This window comes from Haliotis asinina, chromosome 10 (assembly GCF_037392515.1).
Source record: "Haliotis asinina isolate JCU_RB_2024 chromosome 10, JCU_Hal_asi_v2, whole genome shotgun sequence".
NCBI lineage: Eukaryota > Metazoa > Mollusca > Gastropoda > Lepetellida > Haliotidae > Haliotis > Haliotis asinina.
The window spans coordinates 23,304,025-23,323,841 of NC_090289.1; the positions used below are offsets into that span (position 1 = coordinate 23,304,025).

At 38.8% G+C, this 19,817-nt stretch overlaps 1 protein-coding gene across 2 annotated transcripts in view; it reads left to right on the forward strand.

Moving 5' to 3' along the window:
- LOC137297881 (cardioacceleratory peptide receptor-like) overlaps positions 1-19,817 on the forward strand; it is a 68,871-nt gene that overhangs the window by 16,114 nt on the left and 32,940 nt on the right. Inside the window, exon 1 of one of the 2 annotated variants that reach the window (XM_067829853.1) lies at positions 11,394-11,479. The exons of the other annotated variant lie outside the window; for it this stretch is intronic. The gene's annotated coding sequence lies outside the window, so the exon portion shown is untranslated. Of the gene's footprint in view, positions 1-11,393; positions 11,480-19,817 lie in introns of those variants that run through there. 2 annotated transcript variants of the gene reach the window in all.

The following is a 19,817-nucleotide window of genomic DNA, read 5'->3' on the forward strand; positions in this document are numbered from 1 at the left end:
GTGACAGTGTTCTGAGTGTTAAAACACAAGGTTGCAAACCGATTAAACCTTTGCGTGGGGCAGCTTCGAGATGAACTAGCCAGCTGCCAGCAAGAGATAAGTACTTCTTAAGGAAATGCATTTGTCGTGAACATGAAATATTACATAATCCGAAACAGACCCAAAACTGATGTCAAAACAAAGCCATTCGTAATTATATCAATTTTGTGAAAATAGAATTATGTATGACCTTTTAAATTTCCCGATAAAGATTTTTCAAGAAAATCTGTGCTATGGCTTTCCGGTTAATACCGATATTGAAATATGCTTTGCTTTTTGTGCTTTGTTAAACTGTCATAGAAAAATATTACATCAATCGCAAAATTAAATGTAACATCAGACTGACAGAATCGATGCAGCTGACAAAGTTGATCCTTTTCTAAAATATTGATACACTTCTCAAATGAAATGAGGGCACTTACCAAAGTAGTAATCACCGTAGATCTGTGTCCCATCCATTACTTCCATCACAAGTTGAGAAGCCATTATATAACTGAAGTACTGCTCTTGGCGCGGCTCCTGCCTACATAAACTATACGTAGAGGCAGATAATCCATCAGATAACTCTGAACTCCTTATAATAAAAACAATATATTTTTGTGAATGGACTTTCAATTGGAAATCAATGTATACATATTACTTTTTCCGATCTATGTCGTAATGCTATACCGTAATTTCTATCTGTAGAGTGATTATTATTACGATTTGCTGCAACACCCATAAACTCAGCTCAACTCATACTAACAAAAAGCTATACTTATTATCAGATACCAGATGAATACAGCATGCCGTTGTGGCTACCAAATCGATATGACGGCGAAAAATACTTCCCGAAATAACTGAAAGAAGTGACACGGTATTCGATCATCCGGCCATATCGGTGGAGGCACTGGCCGGAAGTGAACTTCTGCTTCAACATTTCCGGGGCAAGGTCACGCAACAATGTCTTTTGTCTGATACTAATTATAAGTAACGTTACTCGCCGTCATTTGGTTCATACCCCGACTATTTTTATCTCTTATTGAACACGGAAGAATTCTTATGCACGATCTCCTCTCATGAAACACTGCATCTTCTCATTGGATTCTTGTCACTCACCTCTCTGAAGGGAAGAACACATCAAAGAAACTTTCGACGATATTCAACCCTCATACATTTCGTATTTGTTCAAAATTCGATCGCGATGGCCTTTTTTACCAAGTGTGAGGGCAGTGGGAAGCTTTGCCTCTGTTACAGTGTGGATTTGTAATGGCTGGTTGGGTCTTTTCATGTTCTCAATAGTGCTCTCAAGGTGAGAATGTCTTGTCCCGGGATTATCTTTGATCTGATAAAAACAGTTATACTTTGATGAAGAAACGTGGCAAGTGACGAAGAGCAACTGGAAGAACATTGGTATATATTCATATTCATTTTTTTAAAAATCATATTTAAAAAATAATAATGATGACAACAAATGTGCAGGGATGGCCTTCATGTCGATGTTTAAACAAATGTTTGTTTGTGTATTTCCAAGTCAACTGAAATCTTAAAGACAGGAACATAGTGGCTCGATGATATGTCCTTTCCCTAATGGAAATATACAAGCCCGATGCACATGTTAGTATGATACGCGGACTGCCTCCTGTTTCTTCCATCCACCATAAATAAAGTAATTACGGTAATACATAGCACTATGTTAATGGCGAGAAAAGCCCGGTCAAAGAAGAGATTGCCAAGAAGAACGGGTGTTACTTTTGCACAGTACTTATGCAGCATCAAACAGTGGTAATTTTGTGCCTAGCTATGTACCCTACCTAAATGGGTATACCCAGTTAATTTCAAAGATTTTATGGCATTTATGCCGACGTTAATGTCTCTTGTACTAATATCTTCAAAGACATACTTCACCATTGAAAAGTACATTCCTGTCCAAAGGTGGAGCGTGTGAGATTTGTTCAAGAAAGGCGTATGGGTCAGGAAGAACATTAGTTAAGCCTTAACAGTTTGACGGGCCATTTGTAGGATGTCTTCATTAACAATTTACCGGATTTGTTTCATGTTGGCAATCACAGTGTTAATAGGGAAACGGTTTGGAGCTCGTAGATTGCTCTTTCAATCGTTTTTCGACGACAAACTGATGTAGAGGTTCAGCACACAAAAGACTGGCCAACTAAAGAGTGACAGGTTCGTCCTGCCTCACGCATCCGCGTCATGATTCCACAGACCTCGTTATTGTTTCCTGTCATTCATCTAAAACCTGGAGTGGGCAAACATAGCTGTAAAACCTAGTCTTAGCCAGCTAATTGATGACAGTTACCGCATTGGATTATTGCTGGAGATGCATGTCCTGGTCGCCTCATAAATCAAGGACTGGTCTCCTAACTGACGATTAATTTTTAACTGCTCCCTTTGTATGCAAAAGAAAAGATTCCCAGCTCTCCTCTTAGTGAGCAAAGTGTACTTCTGTACTGAAGAGGAAAAGAAAATCCACTCTGTTTTTTGTCAAGTTTTAAAATAGAAGGCATAAACATGAAAGCTTACTTTTATAAAATTTCGTGTTTTCGAAATTGCGTTTCTTTTGCTCTTCAGTATATTCAATATAGAGAGATGATGTGATCTAAATATTTTCTTCAAGGTTTATAAGGACATGAGATCCTTACCAGGTATATTCGGTATGCATCTACAGTCTTTTAATACTATGCATGTTACTTTTAATGCTATTGTTACAAGAGTATATCTTCTAATAAAAAATGTCTGTCTGTCTACTACTGGTATTTTAGCGGCACTCCTTTTAAGGTAGCGCTTTAGAGCTGCCTCTCATTAGGCTCTCTTCTGTATATAGGTATGTGTTGTGACTGTTGGTAAACACGAGGCCGAACGAGAAAGGTCTATCTTAATGGCGATGCGGTGGCACAGTGCTCGAATGTTCAAGAATCTGTGACAGTTTATATAAAGGCTGGTTGTTGTGTTGACGGAACACACCCACACACGGACTTACGCTCGGAGTCATACATCGGTCTGCCTCTTCGTCTACGTTTCTCTGAAAATTATGACTTGGTGAGTTGATATTATATTTGTGACCAAATACTTTAGATTTGACTCACTTGCATCGTACTAGAAACCTCTATCGTGAATCATTGTATCTTGGTCTTTGGTCAGTACACATTATCGAATATTTTAGATAGTTCATAGGTGATTTTTATACCTTTTGTCACTACAAGTTATCAACCGTAACACCATAGTACATAAAAGGTACAGCTATTAGTTACAGAATAATTAACAGTGATGTATGGCCCTGTGTGTTCCTCTTGGACACGTGCGGCCTTTGGGTACCATGTCTTTTCTGTGGAAATATTGAGATGAGGAAATGCAACTGTAATAAATAGATAGATGGTGCTCTAAACGTCTGTGTGGTTATGCATGTGAGGAGTATTTACCCTAGTTATTCGATCCTACTTACACTACATGTTAAGTCATCGTTCCATCGGCTTTCTACAAAATCGTCCAATGCCCGGGAGGACGGTAACTGTCTCCTAATGGTCGCTGTTAATGCTAGTGTTCGCTCTCTGGTCATCTGGAATCACGGTCTGGCACCTGACACCCCCACTTACCAGACTGGAACCTCAGGCTTAAACTGTTTAGTAGAAACTGAATGTCACCTAACATGCATGTAATGAGACACGTGACACAACTATCAGGAATTAGTTGAGAGGTCGCCAGGTCAGATGGTTAAAGAGACGACGAAATCTGTCACGTACATTGGAAATTCCCTCATCTTCCCATCAGATAAGATCTGACAAATATGGAAGTAAATATTGTTGGGAATTTTATAAGTAGGTTGGTGTTCTGCCAAATGAATATAATTTAAAACAGCATCATCAGGCAGTTGTGTTTTGCTCCTGAAACCAAACTTTTATAAAAACGGCCTTTCCCTCTGTGAAAAAGCAACAACATCTGGCTCTCTTTGTTCTGAGCGTGTGTTAATCTACTTGCTTCAATAACGAATAATTAAATAAAATTAAATTTTTATTGTGTTCATTAAAATTCTGGTAATCTGATTGGTTAACTCTTATTGAATTTTAATGAACACAATAAAAATTTAATTATTTAAGGATTGACTGTATTTCTTTCGTTGCATTGAAGTATGAAACTAAAAACCAATGTGCTACGCGGATTCTTACAAAAGTTTGCCCATTGGTTTTTAGTTTCATACTTCAATGCAACGAAAGAAATACACAGTCAATCCTTAATTGTTCTCACTTGACATGTGACTGTGTCTTGGAGATCGCTCTGTCAAATGAGTATTGATGACAGCCGACGGACAGATATTTCCTTATTCAGTATATATGGCCATGGTCCACATATTTGAATAATGTTACAGTTTATTTGATGCTGGCTACACAGTAACAGACATTATCGCCTTTGAAAACTATCCAACATTTCTGCACAATGTACAGGCACCTAAAGACACCTTTCTAAAGAGAACATGTGAATCTTACGGCGGAATAATCGCATTGACTGAAATTTATGTATTTCTAATTTACGAGCCTTTATCAGAAACTTAGCAATACTTACCAACACATTTTCAATGGTAAATGTCAAATCTTCGTTATAACAGGGCTGGTCACATTTTCACTAAATCTTTTTTCTGACTGGAATTGTCAATGAATGTTATTCTTAACGAGCAGGGTTTCAATGAATCTTCGTCTGCAATAGGTAACAAGTATTATTACAACGGCAATATGTAACATGTATTATGACGAATGTACATATCTTCTAATAAGAAGAACGAAATATAATATTGGAGTGTTTTTTCTAAGTTATTTTTTCTATTTTCACGAAACCAAAGTTTTCCATCATAACGTTCGTTACATAATTACATATACAATACATGAACATAATCAGATATCCAACATACCAGGAGGGGTAGCATAGTTTCCTGCAATTGCAAACCACAGCAAATGAGGTCATTCACAGACGAAGATCACAACCACCACCCTGCTTCCATCGTGCCTGACGTTGACTTCAGTGCCATCGATGTCCCTAACGCAGAGTTCCCAAACACCAAAGAGTTCCCAACCGCGCACACTTCACGGTGTTTCTTCTCTTACACGTAATGTGCAGCTACATCTAGCTAAGGGTTATGAAGAAATTCCAGACGTGAAACTGCTTCCCCGACGTGCGTCGCTTCCCCTAATTACCACTGACAACATGGTTCAAGGCTGGCTTCAGGTTGTAGCAGTAAGTCTACAGAGACCGACTTCTATTCAAGGACTGGTGTGTAGAACTGTGACAGCCACAGTATGGAAGCAATCACCTTGATGGTCAAGGATTTGCTAGGCCTTCGACGTGATATGACTTCAGAGGAGCAAGGTGAGGAGTGTAACGTGCTTCCTTGACTCTGGACAGCTCTTCACTGGAAACAGATGCCTTAATGCTAGAATCTGTGCCCGGAAGGAAGTTTTTCTATTTCCCGTATGTCGGCAGTGGAATACACATACCATGAATCCGAGCTGTTGCGTGGCTGTGGTGAAGTGGAAATCCTATACCCTGCTGTATCTTTAGATGTGTAACATGATATAATAATTATGGAATTCAATGTTGTACTGTTTATAGACCTTAATACGATGACGTAACATTGAATGCCTTTGTTAAATGAACATATTCATCTACACATTCATACATGGCGTCAGTTACACTGCCGAGATCTTAACCTTTTCGAGCATATCTGGGACATGATTGGTCGTCGTGAGCAACACAGAGATCATCTTGTACAGAAAATGACCCATTTGGAAGCTATTTTACACGAGTATAGGCGTAGACTTTCCCTTTAGAGGACCAGGAGGCTGACAGGGGGGTATTCGGAGGAGAGTGTTTGCTGTCATACACTCACGTGGAGGTAGTGACCTTGAAGTGTGGAAAACACTCTTCACATTCACCAATAAATGCAACATTAGACTCTTGTACAGGCATAGCTTTAAATCAAAATCAATTTAAAAAAAGATTATATGAGTAATAATCATCATGAAATCAACGTGGATTCAAATCATGTTCTTGTTTTGTATGGATCAAAGTATCAGAGGGTCATAAAACCCATTTTTTCCCATCATGGAGGTCTTATGCAAGAATGAAAACCTATCTTTGCAAAAATACAGGGGTGCTTAACAAAATTGTTTGTGTATGTAAACAATTTACTGAAGCTAGACATTAGCTACTTAACTCTTTGTTGGTTCAAATCAACGATTAAAATGCATTGTTTTAAGAACATTTGGCAAAGGTTCAAAATTCTCTCCATCCCGAATTTCAGTATCGCTGAACTTGACTTAACATTTCTCTACAGTGTTCATGGTTAATTAAAAAGTCTTATTCAAAGGGACAGTGTTATTTACAGTTTGTATGGACGAAGATCACAGGTCCGATTTCTAATTTGTCTTCAAATTTACATTATGATGTTCTGGTGAAAATTGTCTTGTTTGGGCAATATCTTTGCACTGAAGTGTGACTGAGTGCCCCTGTTTAAGCTGAAAAAGAGCCGACGTTTTACCAGTCTAAGAAACTGCTCACTGTTGTGGTCGACGAATTGTCGGTCTCTGTTAGTATGTGACTGATGACATTGCATGTATTCCCCTCCCTCATGTTTGATCATTTTCCAGTGGGTTATTGGCAGCTATTTTAAGGTCATCGATGGTTTCTGAGTATCAAGTAATGCCAATGTCTTGGTATCGCAACGAAATAAATTTGATTTCAATCCTTTGTTGACTAAAGAGAATCAGGCGTTCTTAAAAGACATGGTGGCATGGTCATTATTGTTTTCTCAATACCTCTTACAGGGAATTCTGATCATCGTCATATTGTGGTGTATGTTTGTACAGAGTCATCATTGGCTAGCTACCGTATATACTCTAACGTCAAGAGATAATGACACCATTGTCCATGAGCCACTAAGACGACGCGAGTGATATGGTCAGTCAGACAATATGTATATGACTTAGTCATTGATCGCAGCTTGACATTCAAGAATAATGTATTCTTACAGAGATGTGTCCTTTGATGTCAAGCTTCATCTGTGGTAAACACAATTCACTTCCTTAGGCTGTAATTGGTTCACGGTAGCATTTTACCCTTATCCATGTCCTTCTATAGCTCATCAGCGATGGTGCTGTTTTGATTTCTGATATTGGACAGCGCTTATAATGCAAGTGCACATCTAAGTATTGTGCCATTTCTTCATTTGACATTCACAAGCATTGAAGAAATGATGAAGAACAATTAACATGCGCCACGTGGACTTGGTTAGATCCTTCTATTATTTTCACTTGTACACTTCCGAAACAGTACATTACATGCAAACATTCTGCATTTCGTTTGCCAATATGATTAACATTCACACATGGAAACAGTTGTGCATGTTCGCCCTACCTTTGAACTTTTTGAACGTTTCAGTCATCCAGTAATATCTAATTAAGCTTCACCAGACAGGTGTGGCAGACTCACACGCATTCCGCACAGACGTTAAAAGATCACGCTCCTAATTGAGTAACGAAATATTTGGACATTTTGATAACAGTGACAGATAACGCAGAACGTTGTTCATCATTGTGCGGATGGAGAGACAGACGGCAACTGAGTGATCCCTTTGTTATTTCGTCCACGAATGATTCCCTTGTGTCGCTCTCGTGTTCAACATAGTGGCAGAAAGGCACCTTCTAGTGGGAAATGTAACTACCCTTCATAGAAGGAGAGTCAAATGCTATTTTGGCCGTTCATCTGATGTGTGTTTGGTCATCATAAATTCCTGGAGAAACCCATACCACGTAACACGATACAGAGCCTCTCGCCCTGACAGACGGTTGGTGCAACAACAGCTTACCTAATAATGCAAGTGACCAACAATTGCATTCATACAAGCGAGGAGGCGGTACAATATAGATAACAAACACCTGCATTGACTTAAAGCACCAAATCACCCTGCATTATCAACTGCTTCGTGTGCTGTCGTGACCCGTGTCCAACCCTCTTAGCCCATCAATTATTTATAGGAGACGTGAGAGGAAATAGCCGTCAGTGGCAGTACAGCTATGCCTCACTACTTGGCAAAGTCTGTTGAACCCGTTATTATCCTGCACGATATATGTAACAGTGGAAATATCAACGTTATATCTCAACATCACAGACTCATTCAAAATGAGTGTATGGAGGCATTGAAATCAAATCAGCAGCCTTCAGTCAGTATGTGTATAATGCAGGAGAAAATGCTGATTAAAGTTTCAGTGTAACGATTACCTAATTACACAGATAGATCTATATTTATATTCATAATTAAGAGTGTTAGGAAATAGAGTCATATCATTGATCAGAAAGCACACTGATGGCCAAGTAGGCAATAACAGAAGCATTAAAATGTGATGTCGTCTCGTTAAAATTGTTGAAAAGAAACAGTGGACCTAACCCGATAGCTTTCTTTAACCAAGATCCTCAAACATCAGTCAACAAGAGAAGAAAAAGGGAATTAAGTTGTAACAACAAGCTGATAGGGAACTTGTTGCTGCCTGCTTTTGTAGTAATACGTCATTGAAATCGTGTGCCTCATTATTGTTGTTATTCCCTATCAGCTTGTTGTTACAGCTTAATTCCCCTTTTTGACGCTGTTTGTTGGTTGTAGTCCACTGCTGGCCTCTTCCAGTTATGTACCACTTGTTGTTCAGTTACATAATGTTGTTAATGTCAGTCTGCTGTTTGTGATAACGTGCCATGTATATGCTTCTCACCATTTGGTTGTAGTCACTTTTAGGTTGATAACGATGTGAGAATCTACATAGAAACATCGCTAGATGTAATAAATAATGTCATCCGCAAAGTTGCATGTTCCATCACTGACTCATCTACTTCTGGAATGTCGATCAGACGCGTCTCTTATACTGTATGCTTTCCCCATCGTTATTAATATTCATATAAATGTAGCATTAATGACTGCACAAACTACACACTTGTTTATGCCAGGTGATTCTACTGTTTTTCAATTGACATACTTACAGAAGATTATTGACAGTGCGGTAGATGAGGGTAAAGAAGTTAGAGCACTATTCTATGCATGCCATGTAAGTAAAATTTATGAAAAAAGTATGGCATAAATGAATTTTGGTTACACTAAAGCTTATCGCATAACGGACATACTTTGAGATGGTTTAGCAATTACAAAACCGTAAACAGAGAGTATTAATGGAAGGCTCCTACTCTTACCTAAACCTTACAAATACTATTACTCCTGTTGTAAGGTTAATGACATCAAAGAGGGAGTGAAAGCAATGTTCGTCATTTTGCTAATGACACATACATGTCACATGATCCTATTCACACGGCTATTGACGATCTAAAACCGATTCCTAAGTGGGTTTAATATTAATCTGGAAGACAGAACATGTACAATTTGTTAAAATGATGTTATTTATGACGAGTGTCATGTTATTGTATCACAAACACCTAAATGTTGAACGTAAGGAGATACATCCCTCTTATTTTTGTAACAATCCACATATATACAAATGTATCTCGCTTATGAAATTTGATTACACCCCATCTTATTCAAACAATCACTGTTTGCTAAAATTGTTCTTAGTCTTTTCAAAAATATATTTCCCACACTGTTATTGTAAACGATTGTATGTTCGCTTTGTCATTTTGTATGGTTTAAGAGAAGAAAATTCTGTTCTGTGCTTTATATTTTACATGATCCTATTCATACGCCTACTGCTATCAATAACGTCCTAAAACCGATTTCTAAATTAGGGCTGATACATGGCAATTTCATTTTAATCCACAAAAAACCCCAAACAAACAAAGCAAAAGAACCCAAAACCAAACAAACAAAACAAAACAAAAAAACAAAACAAAACCAAAATAAACCCCGAAAAACATCCCGTACAACATTCGCGTTACATATATATCCTCCTGATATATCTGAATACTATTATGACATAATAATAGCCTTATATGTTTCCGTCATTCCGGTCTGTAACAGCAGGATGGATGCATGTCTGAATGCAACCTTATGTGCTGACCAAACCTGCTCGCACTGAACTGAATCACATAGCTTTGTGCACAGGGGCTTGTATTGCTGAAAATAATACGTCCTGGGTCCAACAAGCCTACACTGATATCCATATACATATAAAGAAGGAAAGGGATGTAACGCGCACAAAGTTGTCAAGCACCCTACTCTCGATTATGGGCGAATTCTGGGTGGGAAATTGAGGAATATACAGCCGCGAATCTTACTGAAATAAAACCAGATAAAGAACCAGAAAAGACAACTTTTTCATTTGTACGCCAAAAACCTGCCTAAGAAAATCATCTCTTCTCGCAGAAGAAATACTATGTATTTCACTTAAAAACACCCGATCGGCGAAAACACATAATCTTTCCGTAATCGCTAGATATTCCGCTCTCGTTCTACAACCTCACAAATGAAATAGGTTATTCTTTTACCTGCGATACACGACTTCATTGGGTAATTAGCGGTATCGAGTGATCGCGTCCACATGTTTGCCCTTCATCCTCAACAGGCTTGCACCAACACGATATATCGCGCCACGAAATAAAAATAATACTGGTGTTTTATTTTTGACCAGAGAGCAGCTCGTCGTTGGTGTAAGCCTATTGAGGGTGTCGGGTTCACTGAGTGCGCGGCACTAACGAGAGCACGAGAATTATACCCTTTGCGTGCGACATTGACTCAAATGGTGGTGTTCATTTTGAATCTCAAATATTGGAACATATTTATTGCACATATCAAGGATTCGCAAACTGCGAGTAAATATTTTGAAAATTTACTTCGGTTCTTACACATTCTAACACTGATTTACTCAGACCAAAAGTGTGAAAGCACGTCTCTGTTGCAAATCCTCACGAGCCATGTTATGCAAGGAGAATATGTTCCTGAAGTACAATTTCTATACTTTAAATTTTATAAAATAGATTCCATATTTTGTATTTGAACTCTAGCATAAAGATAACGTTAGAATTTTTCCCCCCAAAACAATAACTTCATTTAGGTTTATGTGGCATGGAGTTCTTTCGACGCGCCATGGACCCGGGTTCTGTTATTCGCATGGGAACAGACATGACAATTCACCTAATTTCAGTGTCAATAGGTCCATGTTATTGTTGAGGATACTATCATTATCCTTACCGACAACAACGACATTTCGACAATTTTCTATAAATGTAAAGCTAACATCTCTATTCTGAAACTGCATTTTTCCCATTGTTTGATATAGTTTCAAAACGTATCATCACCCAGATGTACTCCATTGCCCTATAAGCTATTTTTAGAATCTACGTGCACTAACGAGAGCACGAGAATCATGCCCTTTGCGTGCAACATTGACGCACGTGGTGGTGTTCGTTTTGATTTCGTAACTATGGGAATATGTCTATGTGATACACTAAGGATTCGCAAACTGTAAGTAAGTTTTAAAACTTATTTCGGCATAAAGGTAACATTAGATTGTTTTTCCAAAACAATAACTTGACTTAGGTTTATGTGGGCCAAGGACTCGGGTTCGGTTCCCAGCGTGGACTCATTGCGTGTAGGGCCCATTTCTGGTGCCTTCCCACCGCGTTGTTGCAGCGTGGAACTAAAACTTCTTAGTTCTTATTTTAACCATGGGGGGGGGGGGGGGGGGGGGGGGGGGGGGGCGGGGGGGCAGAGCCCTCTAACCATTTAAAGAAATTGCTTATGGCAACCACGGGATTTTCTTTGCTCTTATTTTATTTATCCTTTGTTATTACAAAATCAAAAACACTTTCACTTGGATGTAGAAACACCATTTCGGCTCAGTCAAGCAATGATCACTTTAAGATTAGTCAACCATGGATAGAAGTAACAATATTAGCATAGTTTCGGCCAGTTGCAGAGGCCTAACCGAAAAAGTTAAACATATAGAAGTCAGGAATTCATATAAAAGAAAGAAATTCTCTATTATATGTTTACAAGACATGCACATTTCCGCAGAGTTCGAGAACACAATGAGAAATGAATGGGGTTTAGAATGTGTCATTGCTCCACATAAGTCAAACTCAAGAGGTGTAGCCATTCTTTTAAACAATAACTTCGAATATAAAATACACAATATAGCTAATTACATAATTGTAGCTGTAACTGTTGATGGCATAAGATTAACCCCTACAAATCTATATGGACCTTACTCTGATAGTCCTTCCTTTTATATATCTATATTTGATAAGAATGTTAACATGGAAAACCAGTCAATTGTAGTATGCGGAGATTGGAAGCTTGTCCTGGACCCCTAGATAGACCTTGAAAACTATAAACACATCAATAACCCACAGGCTCGTAAGATTGTCTTGGACCAAACTGAAAACTTGAACTTAATAGATGAATGGAGAGTACAAAATCCCAAACTAAAAACGTATATATGATGGAAAGAGAATAGCAAGTCAGATTATATTTCTTCATGGTAACTGATGCCTTCTTTAACATATATTGTAATGTATCCATTATGTGACCATTCTGCCATAACTCCACCTTTATCTACACAAAAAGTAAGGAAAAGGGATACGGTTATTGGAAGTTTAACACATCATTATTGAGATGAGAGGAGTATATAACACTAGTAACAGACTTACTCAATGAACCAAACGTAAATACTAAGACACATCATTATTGAGATGAGAGGAGTATATAACACTAGTAACAGACTTACTCAATGAACCAAACGTAAATACTAAGACACATCATTATTGAGATGAGAGGAGTATATAACACTAGTAACAGACTTACTCAATGAACCAAACGTAAGACCATACATACTCAAATGATGAATAAACGAGATTAGAGATGAACACTTACGTTGAACTATCACTGACACTCTATTTCTGGAGACATTTTAATGAACGTTGGAGGAAAATCCATTTCGTATTCTTCATATCTTAAGAAAAGTAGAACTACAAAATATAAAGAACTTTAGGAGAGTATATGTCGAATAGAAGACGAAATAAGAAGCAACTTCCAAAACGTTAATGAAACGATTCTTGATGATTTCAGTAAAAGTAAAAATGAACTGGAAAAACTAAAAGAAGAAGAAATAAAGGGAATTCAAATTAGAAATAGAATCCAGTGGCATGAAGAAGGGGATAAACCTACAAATTATTTTTGTCATTTAGAAAATAGGAACTAAACAAACAAACTTATTATCTTTCTCATCATTGATAATGGTGAAGAAATAGCAGACGGACGAGAAATAATCGTGGAACAAAAACGATTTCATGAAAATCTGTATAAATTTTGATTCAATTTAAAGTTGTGATATGGACAGTGCCATTAAAGCTGTATTCGAAACTTTTACCACTCCATCTCTAAATAAAGAGCAGTAAAACGAATTAGAGTGTGACATTAGTCTTGAAGAACTTTCGTATGCTGTTAAATCAATGAAAAATAAGAAAAAGTCCAGGTTTAGATGGTTTACCAATCGAATTCTTTGATTTTTTCTTTAAAATCTCAAAATTTGGATTCATCGATATATAACAGAAACTTTCAACAAGAACTCTATGACTATCACAATGAATAGAGGAGTAATTACATATATCCCCAAACCAGGTAAAGATAGAAGATGTCTGAAGAATTGGCAAGCTATAACCCTCTTAAGTGCATTGTATAAAGTTATAAGTACTTGTATGACAAACAAGATTATAAAAAAAACATTGAATGTTCTCATAGACCAAAAACAAACTGAATTCATTCATGGAAGATGCATTACGGAAAATATTAGACTTCTCTACGACACTATGTTTGAAACTAATAGGCAAAACATGAAAGGTTTTCCACATTTTAACTGACTTTGAAAAAGCGTTCAACACCGTGTCAAAAACATTCATTAAGATGGTTCTAGATAAGTTTGGTTTCGGACGCAACATTCATAAATGGGTTAACATACTGATTTCTACTGCATCCTCGTGTATGACACAAAATGGTCATTTATGGGAGTTTTTCGACCATGAAAGGGACGCAGAGAGTATGATCCCGTCTCTCCATATTTATTCTTATTGGTAGCGGAAACAGTAGGAATAATGATCAGAGACAACAAGAAAATAAAAGGAATTGTGTTAAACGACATCGAGCATACTATTGGTTAATATGCAGACGACACTGAATTGTTTTTTGGCGGATCCGAAAGTTCTCTAAACGAAACTATGAAAACTTTGCTCTCTTTTCACAACATGTCAGGTTTGAAAATAAATATAGACAAAACAAAAGAAGTATGGATAGGTTCAATGGCAGGTAGTCAAACAGTTTTATCTCATGATTATAAGCTAGATTGGCATAAGGGGAATTGTGACGCATTTGGAAACAAATTAAATGCTCATTTAGAAACCTATCGGTATGCAATACAAAGAAGAGACTTGGAATTGGAAAGGACGTAATTTAACGTTTGCTTGAAAAAAGAACCGTCATAAAAAGTTTAGCTTCATCCACGATTGTCCACATCTCATCTCTCCCTAATTCCCCCCAAAACATTTTTTACTGAATTGAACAGATTATTTTATTTTTAATTTATATAGAATGATAAAACGACTGATAAGTACGACTGTACGAAGAAGGTGGTCTTAGAATGGACGACTTTTGTTGACTCGTTAAAACTTTCATGTTCGCAGAAATATATATCTCAAATTCTAAGAACTATGATCTTGCCGGTTTCCCTTTGCAAAACCTTCTCCTAGGAGCCCAACATTACAACACATTATAAAGTCAAAAATCCATTTTGGAAGGACTCTCTTGATGCTTGCCATAGATATGTTAAAAGATATGTGTGTAATAATACAGATATTTTTGAAATGGCTAAATCACCTGTGTAACAGACAAGCTGGATTATTCATGACTGGATTAAATGTGGAGTAGTTTATATGAAAGATATTTGTAATAACCACGGTTTGCTAACCTTTGCTGAACTTAAAAAATGGCATTAAGGGTACTGCGCTTGACTTTATAGACAATCCACTAAACGGAACTAGATTTTCAATATAAATTTTACCCAGAGCCATTTACACTAAGCGAGAGCTACTATGAATGAAATTGACAGACAATGATTTATGTACATCATGTGGCTCAGCTAACGAGGATATTTACCATGTATATCTTGATTGTCCAACCGTCAAATGTTCTGGGCAGAATTTAACAATTTCATAACTCAGTTTCTTGCTAAAACGTACGAAATGTCTAACCATAATATTCTATTCTGTTGCAGTGGAAACCATTTACTCAGCCACATGATTCTATTGGCAAAGTGCCACATTTTCGTTATGAATATAAGATCATACAAACTCAGCTTCACAATCTATAGAACAATTATTAAAGGCCGTTTATGAGACAGAAATTTATCGATCAGAAAAAACGACATGACACATTTTACAGAAATTGGAATGTCATTGATGCAATCCTGTAACTAGTAATGAGCCTCTTGCATTCTCTGTATCATCTATGTATTAGCTGTACTGTTTAAGCCAGATATTTCCAGTACGAAATATACTGTACTGTCTGCCTATGCAATTTGTAACATTTTATTTTACCCATACATTCTGTAACCAAGTAAAGTGAATGAAAAAATGTTTTTTGAAAAAAAAGTGTACCTAGATCTGAGTAACAGACTCGAGATCTGTTCAGTGCCACACAATGCCAACCGACGACTGGGTCACTAAGTGTACCTGGATCTGGGTAACACTGGCTGGATATATGTTCAGTGCCACACAATGCCAACCGACGACTGGGTCACTAAGTGTACCTGGATCTGGGTAACACTGGCTAGATATATGTTCAGTGTCACACAATGCCAACCGACGACTGGGTCACTAAGTGTACCTGGATCTGGGTAACACTGGCTGGATATATGTTCAGTGTCACACAATGCCAACCGACGACTGGGTCACTAAGTGTACCTGGATCTGGGTAACACTGGCTGGATATATGTTCAGTGTCACACAATGCCAACCGACGACTGGGTCACTAAGTGTACCTGGATCTGGGTAACACTGGCTGGATATATGTTCAGTGTCACACAATGCCTACCGACGACTGTGTCACTAAGTGTACCTGGATCTGCGTAACACAGACTCGAGATCTGTTCAGTGCCACACAATGCCAACCGACGACTGGGTCACTAAGTGTACCTGGATCTGGGTAACACTGGCTGGATATATGTTCAGTGCCACACAATGCCAACCGACGACTGGGTCACTAAGTGTACCTGGATCTGGGTAACACTGGCTGGATATATGTTCAGTGCCACACAATGCCAACCGACGACTGGGTCACTAAGTGTACCTGGATCTGGGTAACACTGGCTGGATATATGTTCAGTGTCACACAATGCCAACCGACGACTGGGTCACTAAGTGTACCTGGATCTGGGTAACACTGGCTGGATATATGTTCAGTGTCACACAATGCCTACCGACGACTGGGTCACTAAGTGTACCTGGATCTGGGTAACACTGGCTGGATATATGTTCAGTGTCACACAATGCCTACCGACGACTGTGTCACTAAGTGTACCTGGATCTGGGTAACACAGATACGATATCAGTTCAGTGCCACACAGTGTCAACCGACGACTCGAACTGCACGTCGGTGGCAGCGACGTGATTGGGAGAGAATCGATTAAAAATGTCCCGAAATGAGGGGCGAGTCCGTGTTTACAGACACGGCGCCACACTGTGTCTAAGAGGCACAACCTTTCGGTGGAGACTGTGTCATTGTATGGAGAGAACATGACTTGTCATCCTCCATGGAAATTCGACTGCTCAATGGGGCAGAGACAAAGTCTTGAGACCAGTGGTGTTACCATTTGAGCATCAATAGCCGATGGGTTTGATCTTGCAGCAGGCCAATGCACGTCTGTATACTGCGAGGCTAGTACAAAACTACCTCAACACCGTGAACATCAACGTATTGCCCTGGATAGCGCGATCTCCGGGTATGCATCCAATAGCGCATCTCTGGATCATCTTGATAGACAACTGAGACATCAGGAACGTCCACCAGCAAATCCACAACACCTCTAACAACCTCTCTTGGATCTGTCAGAATTCCTGCTGACGTCACCCGGCGACTAACGTCATTAATCAGGAGACGTGTTTTGGCATGTCTACATTCAAGGGATCGTCACACACGCTACTAAAGGCTTGGACCGTTCATGCTTGTGAATGATCTATCATTGGGTAACATTTCATTTTGACCCCAGGTCTCTTGTGCCTGATTCCGTGACCAGATTACTGGATATTGGTGATTCTGTTGCATGCTTGGTAAATGGTTAAATTTCGTATATCAAACAATATTTCTGTCACATATGTCTTGATGTCTTCTTTATGAAACACAGCATCAAATTATAAGTTTCTTTTGCCCAGAAATTTAGCTCTGTGGTAGTATATACAGTAAAGCCCACACGCTCCCCGTGTTGACTCTAAACTCGTGTACATACGAGACGCGAATCAGTGTATTCCCGCTGGCTGGATCCACGTGGTTTACAACCATAAAGGGTATACATATATTGCTGTTCTTTAGAATCTTCCTGATTAGATTTAGATAATTTCAATAGCATCTGTAGACCAAGACGAGACAGATCACATTTAGAATGAGATACAACTCCGACTAATAGGTAGGAAGTGATGGATTACATGGAATGACTTTATGGCAGTTCCAGGATAAGGTGACATCATGTTCCCTATTTCGTTGCCATAGAAGACTCGTGTGATCCTGATCCTGACTGGTGGAATCATATTGGCATTACACATCTAGTGCGCTGGGGACTACTTGGAATGTAAGAGGGAAATATATCTGTAGTTCGTTAAAGTATACATAGCGGGAAGCTTTACTGAAGTTTCGCTTGTCAAGATGGTCACATGTAGATAACACGGTGCGACTGAGTATGCCTCTCTCTGGTGATTAGAGTGGATGTTTGATTAGCACTGATTCATCTTTAGTGTATTGAGTCTTACTGTATAAACTACGATGCCCACTTGTCAGGCACAGAAATCTGTCATTTACGTATACTCACAGCTTCCTTGAGTGGAGGCTAAGAATTGTTTAAGCATACATTCTCCCATTTATCGTACACTACAACTTACCGTATGTGATACTACTGCCAAATGCTGGTATGATCAAAGATTATGTTGTAAGATAGACAAAGTTATTATTACACCTGAACTCAAGTAGTTCTGTCGTATGTTAAGTTGAGGACGCCACTGTCTAAGGGCGGTCAGTTAAACATGCTATATGTACAAGCAACATTCCTGCTCTGTAGGAAAACACTACGTATTTCCTCCTTGCTTTTCACTGTAAACAGCCGGTTCCGAATGAGCCATGAGAGCAGTATGTGGCTGTAAAAGAGTGATTAACTAGGTGATCAATCACTCCCTCAGGCCAGCATCTGTTCCAGCAGGGTGTAAAGCAGGGAATGTGAGAGGAGGCGTTGGAGATTTCATAAAGTTCTATTTGTAACTTTGATGGTTGAGAAGGCAAGAAACGCCAAGGCACACCCCGAGTCTTCTTCTGAAAGATGGTATACTACCCATCAAAGGTTTAGGTTCACCTACTAAAGGGAGCGGGTGGTGAGGCTCGCTGACTTGGTTGACACATGTCATCAGTTCCCAATTGCGCAGATCGATGCTCATGTTGTTGGTCACTGGATTGAGCCCAGACTCAATTATTTACTGACCGCCGCCATATAGCTGGAGTATTGCTGACTGCGGCGTAAAACTAAGCTCACTGACTGACTGGTTTCAATTTGAAATGTCAGAACATAATGTCTGATTGTTCTAATGTCAGTAGGCATGTTTCAGGAAGTGGTCGACAGCATCTGGAAATTCCAGTGATGCTTTCTGCCTGGTGAGCAGCTTGACCTTTAGTCTCGTCAGTCGATTTTCTGTCTCCCTGTAGACACTTTTTTCTTGTGTCTGCAGTCTCAGTCTTTTAAATCACTTCGTTGACTGTGAAGATATTTGGATGGCTTTGGGGGTCTGGTTGAGTGGGTGGAATCCCACCAATTTATTTTTGGAGTTGGGCAGGTTATGCTGCCCCATCCCCGAACACCGAGTGTCAACACTTTATTGCATCTATTCAGTTATTTTCGGGCAGATGATCGAGACAGATTTTGTTCTCGTTCATATTCTAAATTTCCAATCATTACTTTCCAGATGAATCTCAACATACCCCACACGTTTTTATAATGTTTTCTGCTAGTTGATTCCACGTTGTCTCTCCGTAGAGAGTCATGTAGCTCACGCAACTAATGAAGTTTTCCTTATTACCGGAAACAAAGCAAATTTCCTCTTAGGAATAGTGAATTAATATTTCGTTCTCTAACTGGATTTACCCTTTATGAGATTCAACGCTGTAATTATGTGAAATTGAGTCTGTTGGGTTGAGATTGCCGCCCGTATCTGTGTCCGTTGTCTGTCTTTCATGTGTGGGTCTCTCTAATGCACAGTGGTTTAATTAACATGGAATATTGGCTCACAACACTATGGATGTCAAACCTGTTTAGCATATATAGGTTTACAGCGCCAAAAAGACATCAGTGCCGATAGCTGTGGAGTCACTAAAACCTGACTGCCTCGAGAAGATTAGAAGACGTCCAACGATGTCGTGAAAGGGCACACAATATAACGGTGTTGACAAAGCTGTGTAACACAGAAAACACGATGAAGGCCGTTGTTGTCAACTATGACGCCATTCAACTACGTTATACACTTGATAAGTTTCACCTTGTTTCCCTTTGCCCAAAGGT